The sequence below is a fragment of the Heterodontus francisci genome, chromosome 7 (assembly GCF_036365525.1).
Source record: "Heterodontus francisci isolate sHetFra1 chromosome 7, sHetFra1.hap1, whole genome shotgun sequence".
Taxonomy (NCBI): Eukaryota; Metazoa; Chordata; class Chondrichthyes; order Heterodontiformes; family Heterodontidae; genus Heterodontus; species Heterodontus francisci.
This window is the reverse complement of record NC_090377.1, coordinates 66093552-66106346: the sequence shown is the minus strand read 5'-3', so window position 1 is coordinate 66106346 and position 12795 is coordinate 66093552.

Sequence of the window (12795 nt, the reverse complement as noted above, 5' to 3'; positions counted from 1 at the left end):
TCTCCATTGTTTGGACAAGGAAGAAAATAAAAATACTATCAGAGAAGTCTAGGACATTTACTTTTTCTCCTGACAGGGATTAATTTACCCCAGAGGGAAGTCTTAACATCCAGGACCATATTCATGACCTAACACCTAAATCAGAGCATTTGCAGGTGCATGGTCTTTAATAGTCATCTTATCTCTTTACATAGACCACCCTTACAAATATTCCCATAACAAAATATTTACTGACGCAGAATCACATTGATGTGGAATTGAAAGCCAACATGAAATCCTAAAGAAATATATTTAGATTGATATTCAATGTGAAAATTAGTGTTTGACTCTGTTAAGGGACCAGTACATGAATCAATACAAACGTTAAATGGCTTTCAAAAGTTCTATTCCATTGAACAGGAAACATTCCAGCCAGTTAGAATGTCCAAAAGATAACTATTTCTGCATTAGCTAAATAAATTGCAAAGTTCAGCAAAAAGTGAATGTGAAACTTTGAATTCAGTTTAAAATAAATCTGGAAATGAAAAGCTGGTATCAGTAAAAGTGATCATGAAGCTGTTGGATTGTGTAAGAATTCAACTGGTTCGTGAATGTCCTTTAGGGAAAGTAACCTGTCATACTTACCTCGCCTAACCTATATGTGACTCCAATCCCACAAGACTCTTAACTGCCCATCAGTCAGCTGCCTCAGACTTTCTCGGGCAACTAGGGATGAGCAATAAATGCTAGCCTTCCAGTGATGCCCACATCCCAAGAATTAAAATAAAAAGGAAATACGGACAGCACTGTTCTCCTGGTGGAAGTGGACAGATTATATGCTGCATCAAGAATACCTGGTTGTGGGGGGAAGCAGAGCTTGTGAGGCACTGATGGTTGATCAGAAAAGTCAAAGTAAGATCTTCTTGATCTGCAGCGTTTACTTAATGTCAATTACTGTTGAATCAGTATTTAATATCAGAAAATGGGTTGAAACCACTGCCAGCAAATATCAATGGCAGAAATCCCAAGCAACGGTTAGAGCAGGCAGAAATGCAGCAGAGCAGAACTTCCACCCACCACTTTTACCCACTGATGACCCTGTCCCAAAAATCAAGTGTGTCCCTGTGCCTGTAGTAGCACAACAGTCATGCTGAGGCAGACAAATGACAGAGCAGCCTCTTGCCACTCCAATAAGAGGAGCCTCAGGCTGTTGGGCTGCGGATAAAGAGGCTAGAAATAGATTTAAAATTTATGGGACTGCCGTCTGGCCTCTTTGGGCATTTCAAACAATCTTTCTGGGATTGATTACAATTTCCCTTTATAGATTCGGACCCCACTATGAGTTATGCGTCCCCCCACCCCCACCCCCACATCCAATTGCAACATCCTCTCCTCCAATTCGAGCAGATTTTGTCCTCTGATTTGACCTCATCACTCCGCCTGGATTCAACATCAGGCCCAGCAGTGAAATGTATTTTCTGCTTTAATACATCTTTGTATGTGAACAAAAAACAGATACATGGTGCATTTCACAATCTGTGATGTATGCTCACACTGCACACGCGCTAGATTTTTCTAATCTCCTTTCATGCTGCTGAGATGGCTTTTTTTTGGTGTTCAGCTACTCCCACCATAGATGATTTATCTAATTGGGTGAATATGTCAATTTAGGTTTTCCATTAGCAGCCCAAAAATGACATCATCGTTTAAATCGGTCGCTGCTGTTCAGTCTCCCGTTTGACCTAATTTGGAGCCATTTCTTAGCAAATCAAGGGCTAGATTACTTGGTTCCCCAAATGACCCAAAACTGAAGATGTGAGGAGGCACAGCAAAACTGAAGGAACCTACAATATTAATTTAAAAATGACTGAAGTGATAAGCTATTTAGAAGTTAACATAGTAAGGCAGAAAGTAAAAAAAAAAGAGAATGGAGAAAAGCAAAGCAGCACTAGAGCTTTGCAACATTTTATTTTTATTAAAAATTCCTAACAATAGTTTGTTCCAGTATTATAAGATTGATATTATAGTAATAAAACTAATTTCTGACGCCTGAGTAGAAATATGACAGTAACATTATGATTTGTTTCAGTGTCAAAGGGCTGGATTTTATTGAGCCCCCGACGCCAGGCTCTGTGGCGGGGGTGCTGGAAGATTGTCCTGAGAGGCCCGCCATAGAGCTCGACGCTGGGAGGGCCTGGTCTGATCCTCTCAGGGGCAGCAAGGTTACATGACGGCCCTCCCACCACTGGGCGATGGGACCTGAATTTCAATATGTAAAATCAATAAAATTAATAAATTTAAATACCTTCAATCTTCCAGGTCCACCGTGATCTTCAGTGCGGCGGCCGGCACTCCTGCGCCTTCACTTCCCTGTCTGGGGAAAGCCTGCGTGACACTGTTGGGGAGGGGAGAGAGTTAAGAATTTTAGTGGGGGTGGGGGGGGGGTGGAGAAATGGGGTCAAATAAATGAAATGAAAGTAGGGGATGGTTGGAAGCGGTGAACTTTAACCTTTGTACAGTCTGGTGGGGTCAAATTTCGAAGGTAAGTGTTTTTGGGAGGGAAAGGGCAAATGCTTAATGTAATTTTTATTGAGGGGTGAGAAAGGGGCATTAGGATATGATTTGATACATTTTGGGGGGGGTTGTAGCTTTAAACATTTAAATTAGCTGGCAAGACTGGCTGCCCTTTAAATATGGCGCCAGTGCCTGCGTACAGGCAGCTGACTCCATTGCTGGCATCGGACAGCCCGCCCTCTCCACATGATTGGGGGGGGCAGGCCGCCCTGGCTATTTAGTGAGTCGCCGCATAGGATATTGAGAGCAGCGGTGGGCTCTTAAAATCCAACCCCACGTGAGTGAGCTGGTATCTTTAAAAAATAATTGTCAGCATAAAATTCCATGAATCTCTGACAATCTTAGAATTAATAAATGTTTCTTTCTCCAGTAAAAGTTTATCATTAGAAATAAATTGAATTTTGACTGGAGTGGTGCACATAACTAGTAGTTAGAAGCCACATTAATCACACAATTGCTATAAACTACATTTTTTGAATACTGTGATAAATGATAAAAGTGCACTTTGAAGATCTGAAGAAAATGCAAGAAGACAAGAAAATGTGTTGCATATGTTGTTACTGGTGAAAATCACATTTTAAAATGAGGTGGGTCTCTCCACAGAGCAACCAGCTATGGCATCTCCTCCCTCAACACAAGCTGGAACTTTTAAGTGCTGCAACTATACAGTTCATATTCATTCCCTTAAGTAGACTATTTAAAAAGAATTTAAAGTGCAATTTTAAACTGTTTACATTCCTCAAAGTTGATTTATTTTGCTAGTTACAAGATAGCACACAGGCTGCAGTGTGTCACAAGTCAGCAACATACTGAAAGTTCAAATAACCTAGACATATGTTTTGTCATTGAAATAACTTCAATTTGTGTTTTAAAATTTACAGCTTGCGTAGTTTTCCTCTTCTGGAAACTAATAGAAACAGGATCCCATGATTGAAACACATGGTTTGAACTTCTGGTATTGGGGCCACTCTTTGGGTATATAGTGAGCTATCAATGCCTTCAGCTATTCATTCTGCGTGTTGTTCACAGGGCTTAATATTCATATTACCAGCCCCTAAATACACAACAGATAACAGCTATGGACTCCATGTTCCTTGCTTTTAGTTAAACGTTTCAGGGCACTCCGTAGTCCTTTCTCCCTCTTCCTGCAATCTATTTCTAAGTTATGTACCTTATTGTGTAGCAAAAGTAATCTAAAGTGAACCATTTTGGTTCAATTCCCTCAATCACCAACAGTAATCTAATTTGGATTCTTCAGATTCATGTGCGCCTACCCATTTGCTTGTTGCATTATCTCAAGTTTCCATACTGTCATGACTTTGTAGGTGAGTACCTATCGTGTGTGGTTGGACAAAGTCCTTACATGGAAAACAAAGGTGCACGCTGCACTGACCTTCATTTATACCCATTTACTCTAACACTTTGGCACAAAGTTGAGTAGTGTTGCATTGCTTCTAGTGGTGATGAGGAGGCCTACTGAAGATTTCTGTGTATATGATGCACTGCTGGTCACTGTGTTGCCTGGGCAGCATTACTGAATTAGACTGGCACACAAAGGTATGTCCCCTACATGCGACCAAAGACCTTGAATGTACGCTATCATGGCATTCGTCATTTGAACTGTCTGATGCAACACCAAGATACCAAATTAGGTCAATGCATGTGCAGGCAGCATCTTCATTAATCACTCTGAAATAATATTATTAAATGCTTCTTTAATGCTCTTAAACCCCTCTCCCCTGTCTCCTCCACCCTCAACTCCAACAATAAGTGCAACGAGCTCACGGACTCCTATGTCTCTAAGATCGTGACCATTCGATCAGCTGCCTCTGCCCTTTCCCTCCCTTCCTCTAGCCCACTGGACCAAACTTCCTCTAATGCTCCCTACTGCCCTAGCCCTGAACTCGCATCTTTCTCTAGTTTCTTTCCTATCTCCCCTCATGCCCTCTTCAAGTTCATCTTGTCCTTGAGATCCACCTCCTGCTCCCTCAACCCTATTCCCACTAAACTGCTGATCACCCAACTTTCCCTCCTGTTCCCCATGTAAGCAGATATTGTTAATGGTTCTCTCTCTTCAAAAAACTGTCCCTCTCTTCTTTAAGTCTGCCGTTATCACCTGCCTCACTCCTTAAAAACCAACCCTTGACCACACCGTCCTTGCAAACTACTGTCCCATCTCCAAACCTCCCTTTCCTCTCCAAAGTCCCTGAATGTGTCACCTCCCAAATCCATGGCCATCTTTCCCCGAACTCCGTGTTTGAATCCCTCCAATTGCGTTTCGACCCAGCCACAGTACCAAAACAGTTCTTATCAAAGTCACAAATGATCATCCTATGTGACTCTTGACAAGATAAACTATCCCTCATTGTCCTTCCTGACCTGTCTGCAGCCTTTGATATGGTTGACCATGCCATCCTCCAACGCCTCTCCACTTGTTGTCCAGCTGGGTGGGACTGCGCTGGCCTGGTTCTGTTCTCATATATCTGATCATAGCCAATGTATCACTTGCAATGGCGTCTTTTCCCGTTCCTGCACTGTTATCTCTGCTGTCTCCCAAGGATCTATCTTTGGCCCCCTCCTATTTCTCATTTACATGCTGTCCCTCGGCAGCATCGTCCAAAAGTACAGCGTTAGTTTGCACATATACGCTGAAGACATCCAGCTCTACCTCCTCTCTCAACTCCTCCACTGTTGCTAAATTATAAGACTGCTTATCCAACATCCAGTACTGGATGAGCAGAAACGTCCTCCAATTTAAACATTGGAAAGACTGAAGCCATTTTCTTGTACCCGCTCCAAACTCCATTCCCCAGCTACTGACTCCATCCCTCTCTCTGGCAACTGTTTGAGAGTAAACCAAACAGTTTGCAACCTTTCTGTCCTACATACCGCGAGATGAGCTTCTGACCACACATCGGCGCAATCACTAAGACACCTATTACCACCTCCACAACATCGCCCGACTGCTCTCCTACCTTAGCTCATCTGCTGCCGAAACTCTACCTTCAGACTTGACTACTCCAATGCATTCCTGGCTGGTCTCCCACATTCTGCCCTCTGTAAACTTGGGGTAACCCAAAACCCTGCTCCCTTACTGTCACCAAGTCCCATTCACCTATTACTCCTGTGCTCGCTGACCCACATGACCACCTGGTCAAGGAACGCCTTAATTTTTAAATTGCTATGATTGTTTTCAAATCCTTCCATGGCCTTGCCTTTCGTGATCTCTATAATCTCCTCCAGCCCCTCCGAGGTATCTGCACTCCTCTAATTCTGGCCTCTTGAACATTTCTGCTTATTTTTAATTGCTCCACCATTGATGGCTGTGCTTTCAGTTGCCTCGGGCCTAAGATCTGGAATTCTCTCCCTAAACCCCTCTGACTCTGTATCTCTCTTTCCTCCTTTAAGACCCTCCTTAAAACCTACCTCTTTGACCAAGCTTTTGGCTATTTGCCCTAATATCGCCTTATGTGGCTCTGGGCCTAATTTTGCTTTATAACGCTCCTGTGAAGTGTCTTGGCATGTTTTATTATGGCAAAGGCGCTATATAAATATAAGTTGTTGTTGAAGCAAGATGGGCCCTGTTCTGGGGCTCTTTAAAGGCCCACTCAACAAATTGCAAGTGAGGTGTATGATTTGCTGGAACTATTTTGAGATATTTGCTGCAGAATGTAAGGGAGGAAAGGATTATGTAGTTACAGGGGCAGTTGTTGCAGCAACTCTTGGGCTGAAGCTTGACCAGGGCATGGAGAAGAGGAGATAGAGAGGGAAAGCTCTGTGAGAAGGAGGAGAAAGTGGGCACTCCATAGAAAGCCTGTAATTATGGGTGACTTTAATCTGCATATAGATTGGGCAAATCAAATTAGTCACAATACCGTAGAGGAGGAATTCATGAAGTGTATACGGGATGGTTTTCCGGACCAATTCGTTGAGGAACCAACTGGAGAACAGGCCAGCCTAGGCTGGGTATTGTGTAATGAGAGAGGAATAATTGACAATCTAGTTGTGCGAGACCCCTTGGGGTTGAGCGTCGATAATATGATAGAATTCTTCATCAAGATGGAGAGTGACGTAGTTGATTCTGAGACTAGGGTCCTGAATCTTAATAAAGGAAACTACAAAGGTATGAGGTACGAGTTGGTTATGATGGACTGGGAAACGTTACTTAACGGGATGACAGTGGATAGGCAATGGCAAACATTCACAGAGCACATTGATGAACTGCAACAATTGTTTATTCCTGTCTGGCGCAAAAGTAAAACGGGAAAGGTAGCCAAACCATGGCTTACAAGGGAAACTAGAGATAGCATTATATCCAAGGAAGAGGCATACAAATTCGCTAAAAAAAACAACAGACCTGAGGATTGGGAGCAGTTTAGAATTCAGCAAAGGAGGACCAAGTGATTGATTAAGAAGGGGAAAATAGAGTACAAGAGTAAGCTTGCGGGGAACATGAAAACTGACTGTAAAAGTTTCTATAGGTATGTGAAGAGAAAAAGATTGGTGAAGACAAATGTAGGTCCCTTACAGTCAGAAACAGGGGAATTTATTATGCGGAACAAAGAAATGGCTGACCAACTAAATGCATACTTTGGTTCTGTCTTCACAAAGGAGGACACAAATATCATACCAGAAATGTTGGGGAACACAGGGTTTAGTGAGAGGGAGGAACTGAAGGAAATGGTATTGGGGAAATTGATGGGACTGAAGGCCGATAAATGCCCTGGGCCTGATAATCTGCATCCCAGAGTACTTAAGGAAGTGGCCCTAGAAATAGTGGATGCACTGGTGGTCATCTTCCAAGATTCTATAGACTCTGAAACAGTTCCTACAGATTGGAGGGTAGCTAATGTAACCCCACTATTTAAAAAGGGAGGTAGAGAGAAAACAGGGAATTATAGACCAGTCAGCCTGATGTCGATAGTGGGGAAAATTCTAGAGTCCATTATCAAAGATTTTATAGCAGAGCACTTGGAGAACAGTGGTAGAATCAGGCAGAGTCAGCATGGATTTACGAAAGGGAAATTATGCTTGACAAATCTACTAGAATTCTTCGAGGATGTAACTAGTAGAGTTGATAAGGGACAGCCAGTGGATGTGGTTTATCTGGACTTTCAGAAGGCTTTTGACAAAGTCCCACATAAGAGATTAGTGTGTAAAATTAAAGCGCAGGGGACTGGGGGTAGTGTATTGCAATGGACAGAAAATTGATTGGCAGACAGGAAATAAAGAGTAGGAATAAACGGGTCTTTTTCCGAATGGCAGGCAGTGACTAGTGGGGTACTGCAGGGATCGGTGCTAGGATCCCAGCTATTCACAATATATATTAATGATTTAGATGAGGGAACTAAATGTAATATCTCCAAATTTGCAGATGACACAAAACTGGGTGGGAAGGTGAGTTGTTAGGAGGAGGCAAAGAGGCTTCAGGGTGATTTGGACAAGTTAAGTGAGTGGGCTAATGCATGGCAGATGCAGTATAATGTGGATAAATGTGAGGTTATCCACTTTGGTAGCAAAAACAGGAAGGCAGATTATTATCTGAACGGCTATAAACTGAGATAGGGGAATATGCAACGAGACCTGGGTGTTCTCGTACACCAGTCGCTGAAGGTAAGCATGCAGGTGCAACAGGTGGTAAAAAAGGGAAATGGTACTTTGGCCCTCATAGCGAGAGGATTCGAGTACAGGAGCAGGGATGTCTTGCTGCAATTATACAGGGCCTTGGTGAGGCCACACCTGGAATATTGTGTGCAGTTTTGGTCTCCTTATCTGAGGAAGGATGTTCTTGCTATAGAGGAAGTGCAGTGAAGGTTTACCAGACTGATTCCTGGGATGGCGAGACTGACGTATGAGGAGAGATTGAGTCGGTTAGGATTATATTCGCTGGAGTTCAGAAGAGTGAGGGGGGATCTCATAGCAACTGATAAAATTCTAATAGGACTTGACAGGGTAGATGCAGGAAAGATGTTCCCAATGGTGAGGGAGTCCAGAACCAGGGGTCTTAGTCTAAGGATACGAGGTAAACCTTTCAGGACTCAGATGAGGAGAAATTACTTCACCTAGAGAGTGGTGAGCCTGTGGAATTCATTACCACAGAAAGCAGTTGAGGCCAAAATATTGTATATTTTCAAGAAAGAGTTAGATATAGCTCTTGGGTTTAAAAGGATCAAAGGATATGGGGGGAAAGTGGGAACAGGTTACTGAATTGGATGATCAGCCATGATCATAATGAATGGCGGAGCAGGCTCGAAGGACCGAAGGGCCTACTCCTGCTCCTATTTTCTATATTTCTATGTTTCTACCTGTGCTGCTGCCTTCAGTGATCTATTGACAAGTACACCAAGGTCCCTCTGACCCTCTGTATTCCCTAGAGTCCTACCACCCATTGTCTAATCCCTTGCCTTGTTAGTCCTCCCAAAATGCATCACCTCACACTTCTCAGGATTAAATTCCATTTGCTACTGCTCTGCCCATCTTACCAGCCCATCTATATCGTCCTGTAATCTAAGGCTTTCCTCCTCACTATTTACAACACCACCAATTTTCGTGTCATCTGCGAACTTACTGATCATACCTCCTATACTCACGTCTAAATCGTTAATGTACAATACAAACAGCAAGGGTCCCAGCACCGATCCCTGCGGTACACCACTGGTCACAGACTTCCAATCGCAAAAACAACCCTCAACCATCACCCTCTGCCTCCTGCCACTTAGCCAATTTTGGATCCAATTTGCCAAATTGCTCTGGATCCCATGGGCTCTTACCTTCTTGACCAATCTCCCATGCGGGACCTTTTCAAAACCCTTACTGAAGTCCATGTAGACTACATCAGCTGCTTTACCTTCATCTACACATCTAGTCACCTCCTCAAAAAATTCAATCAAATTTGTTAGACGTGATCTCCCCCTGACAAAGCCATGCTGACTATCCCTGATTAATCCCTGCCTCTCCAAGTGGAGATTAATCCTGTCCCTCAGAATTTTTTCCAGTAGTTTCCCTACCACTGATGTTAGACTCACAGGCCAATAATTACCTGGTTTATCCCTGCTACCCTTCTTGAATAATGGTACCACATTCGCTTTCCTGCAATCCTTTGGCATCTCTCCTGTGGCCAGAGAGGATTTGAAAATTTGTCTCAGAGCCCCTGCTATCTCCTCCCTTGCCTGGGATACATCTCATCTGGGCCTGGGGATTTATCCACTTTTAATCCCACTAAAACCGCTAATATCTCCTCCTTTTCAATGCTAATTTGTTCAAGTATATCATAATCCCCCTCCCTGATCTCTACACCTACATCGTCCTTCTCCATAGTGAACACAGATGAAAAGTATTCATTTAAAACCTCATCTACGTCCTCTGGCTCCACACACACATTGCCGCTTTGGTCCCTAATGGGCCCTACTCTTTCCCTGGGTTATCCTCTTGCCCTTAATATATTTATAAAACGCCTCAGGATTTTCCTTTATCTTGCTCACTAGTGTTTTCTCATGTCCCCTCTTCACTCTCCTGATTACTTTATTACGTACCCCCCTACACTTTCTATACTACTCTAGTGCCTTCTCTGTTTTCAGCCCTCTGAATCTGCCATAAGCCTCCTTTTTTTTCCACATCCAATCCTCTATATCCCTTGACATCCAGGGCTCCCTGGACTTGTTGGTCCTACCCTTCACCTTTACGGGAACATGTTGACCCTGAACTCTCACTATTTCCTTGTTGAATGACTCCCACTGGTCTGATGTAGACTTTTCTACAAGTAGCTGCTCCCAGTCTACTTTGGCCAGATCCTATTTTATCATATTGAAATTGGCCTTCCCCCCTTTTGTTACGATCCAACTTTGTCCTTTTCCATAACTACCTTAAATCTTACAGAGTTATGGTCACTATCCCCGAAATGCTCCCCCAATGACACTTCTACCACTTGTCCGGCTTCATTCCCTAGGATTAGGTCTAGTTTCAGAGCCTATGTTGGATTCATGTCCTTGGCAGAAATAACGGGCCTACGCTGTCCTGTGTCTTGTAGGACTTTCTACACGCTGGCTTAAATAGCTCGCCTGTTTGTGCTTTAAGAATTCCGCCCCCTTTAAGCCTCGAGGTGTTGGTGGTCTCTTCGGTCCTGGGGGTCCTCAATCTTCTTGAGCTAACCAAAGTGTTAGGCCGGAGCCAGCATGGATTCACCTTGAGAAGCTTTTTTCCATCCGAAGAAGACAGACTATTTCTCTCCCGAACACCTGTTTATATACTTTATTTCTAAGGGCTGGCGGTTGTCATATTCCAATCACTTATTCAATTATCCATTTAGCAATGGACTGATATTCAAGATAGTCCATCTTATTTCCATTCAGAGCCCATGAAGTCATCTTGTGGCTCATTGCTTGCTCGGACTCCTGTTTAATCTTTACTCAGAGAGCTGGTTTAGATATGGGTCATGAGGTCCCACCTTATCAGGCTTTAGGAATGTCTTGTTTCAGAGTCTGTGCTGGATTCATGTTCTTGGCAGAGATAAAGGCCTACGCTGTACTGTGTATGTCAGCCCCGCTATAGAATATTTCCAAATAAGAGAGAGAACTTTCTATAATCTTCAATTTATTTTCTTAAGATTTTATTAGATTATTAGACAGCCATTTCTTACACCACTACTTCCACGCTGTAAAGGATAGGTTCCAAGCTCTGCACGATGCCCTGTGCCATGTTGGAGGTGGAGTCCTCCAGTGACTGGAGGCTGACTGACAGGCCTACCAATGCACCAAGCATCTCAGTATTTATCATCATTAGTGTTTTCCTGAAGTCGGCCCCAATGAGGTCCTTATCTGAGTCCCCTGCAGAACCTGTCAGTGATCTCGCCCTTGAGCTAACACATCCCCCTGTCCTGGCTGCAGCCCAATCCTGCCCGGTGACTCACCACGTGCTGATCCTAACTCTACATTAGCCTCTGGTGTTCAATCAGTGCCAATACCTGAGCTGGTGGCTGTGAGTGTAAGGTCAAGTGATGGTACCTCCTCTTCACTCTCTTGGGACTTTCTCTTCCTCTTTCTCATGGTTCTTTGGAGGCTTAGCAGGAACCAGTTTTTGACTATATGAACGCAGAAAAGCATAAGAAGAGTTTTAGGTTGGGGGTAGGAGGATGGGAAGGAAAGCAGGAATTTCACAGTCACAGCATCTGCAGTTTCCATTTCATGTCACCTTTTAGGATTCAGGTGAGGCGTGCGTGGAAAAGGTGCTTAAAGCAGCAACTTACCATCATCCTCGATGGCCTCAGTAGTGGCAGGTGCCACTGACTCTGTGGCATTGATCCCAATTGTTGATTGCACCATCTCCTCAAGGGCACTGAGGGGATGAAGACATCCTAGTCCTCCGCTGGTCCTCTGACTTTCCCCTGTAAGAGAGAGGGTAGATCGTCACTGATTGTGTGTCACTGTGCTTGGATGATGTGCCTGTCATAGCTAAATAGCTGTAGGTTTACAGTTTACAGAGGCATGTAGAAGTATGTATGAGGCTGACATGATTGGAAGGTGTGGGTGGATGAGGTGAAGTGTAAGGATGTTAGGGATGAGTCCTGAGTGCCAGGGAGTGCTGCTGGGTGAGTGATGGGGGTATGGTGTATTGAGCAGTGTGAGAGGTGAGTGGTGTGGTGGGTCTGATACATGGAGCTGGATTTAGTGGAGCCACTAGGGCTACCGGCACTGGGTCGTAAAGGCAGTGAGAAACTAGACTCAGCCATTCAGAGCACCCCCCGCACCACCCCGGCTCTATTTAACAACGCCTGGGCAATTAACTGCCCAGAACCGGGAACCTCAGCCCTTTAAGGACAGGGTCCTGCCTCCAAGAGCTACCGATCAATCAGAGGGCTGGCAGCTCAATAGTATTGGTAGCGCCACCAGGAGTGGTGGCTACTGCTGGTACTACAGGAGGTCTTGGAACCAGGCCCATTGATGGAGACCAGGACCCAAGGTACATGAGGCAGGGTCTCCGGGACCAGTCCAGCAGGGCCTGGTGATGGGGGGAGGGAGGGTAGATATTGAGTGCAGGGGGAGGAGATTAAAATGAGGTGGGTTGTTTTTCGCCAGGGGCCCTCCGTGGGCCATGGATTGCCCACAGAGGAAGGACCACCCCCAAGCCAGCAAAAAGGCCACCACATTTTACCAGGTGACCTCTCTGTGTAGCTGAGGCCCACACTGCCATTGGCTTAACTCCAGTGGCAGCAGGAAGAGGCCCTTAAGTGGCTGGTAATAGACCTCT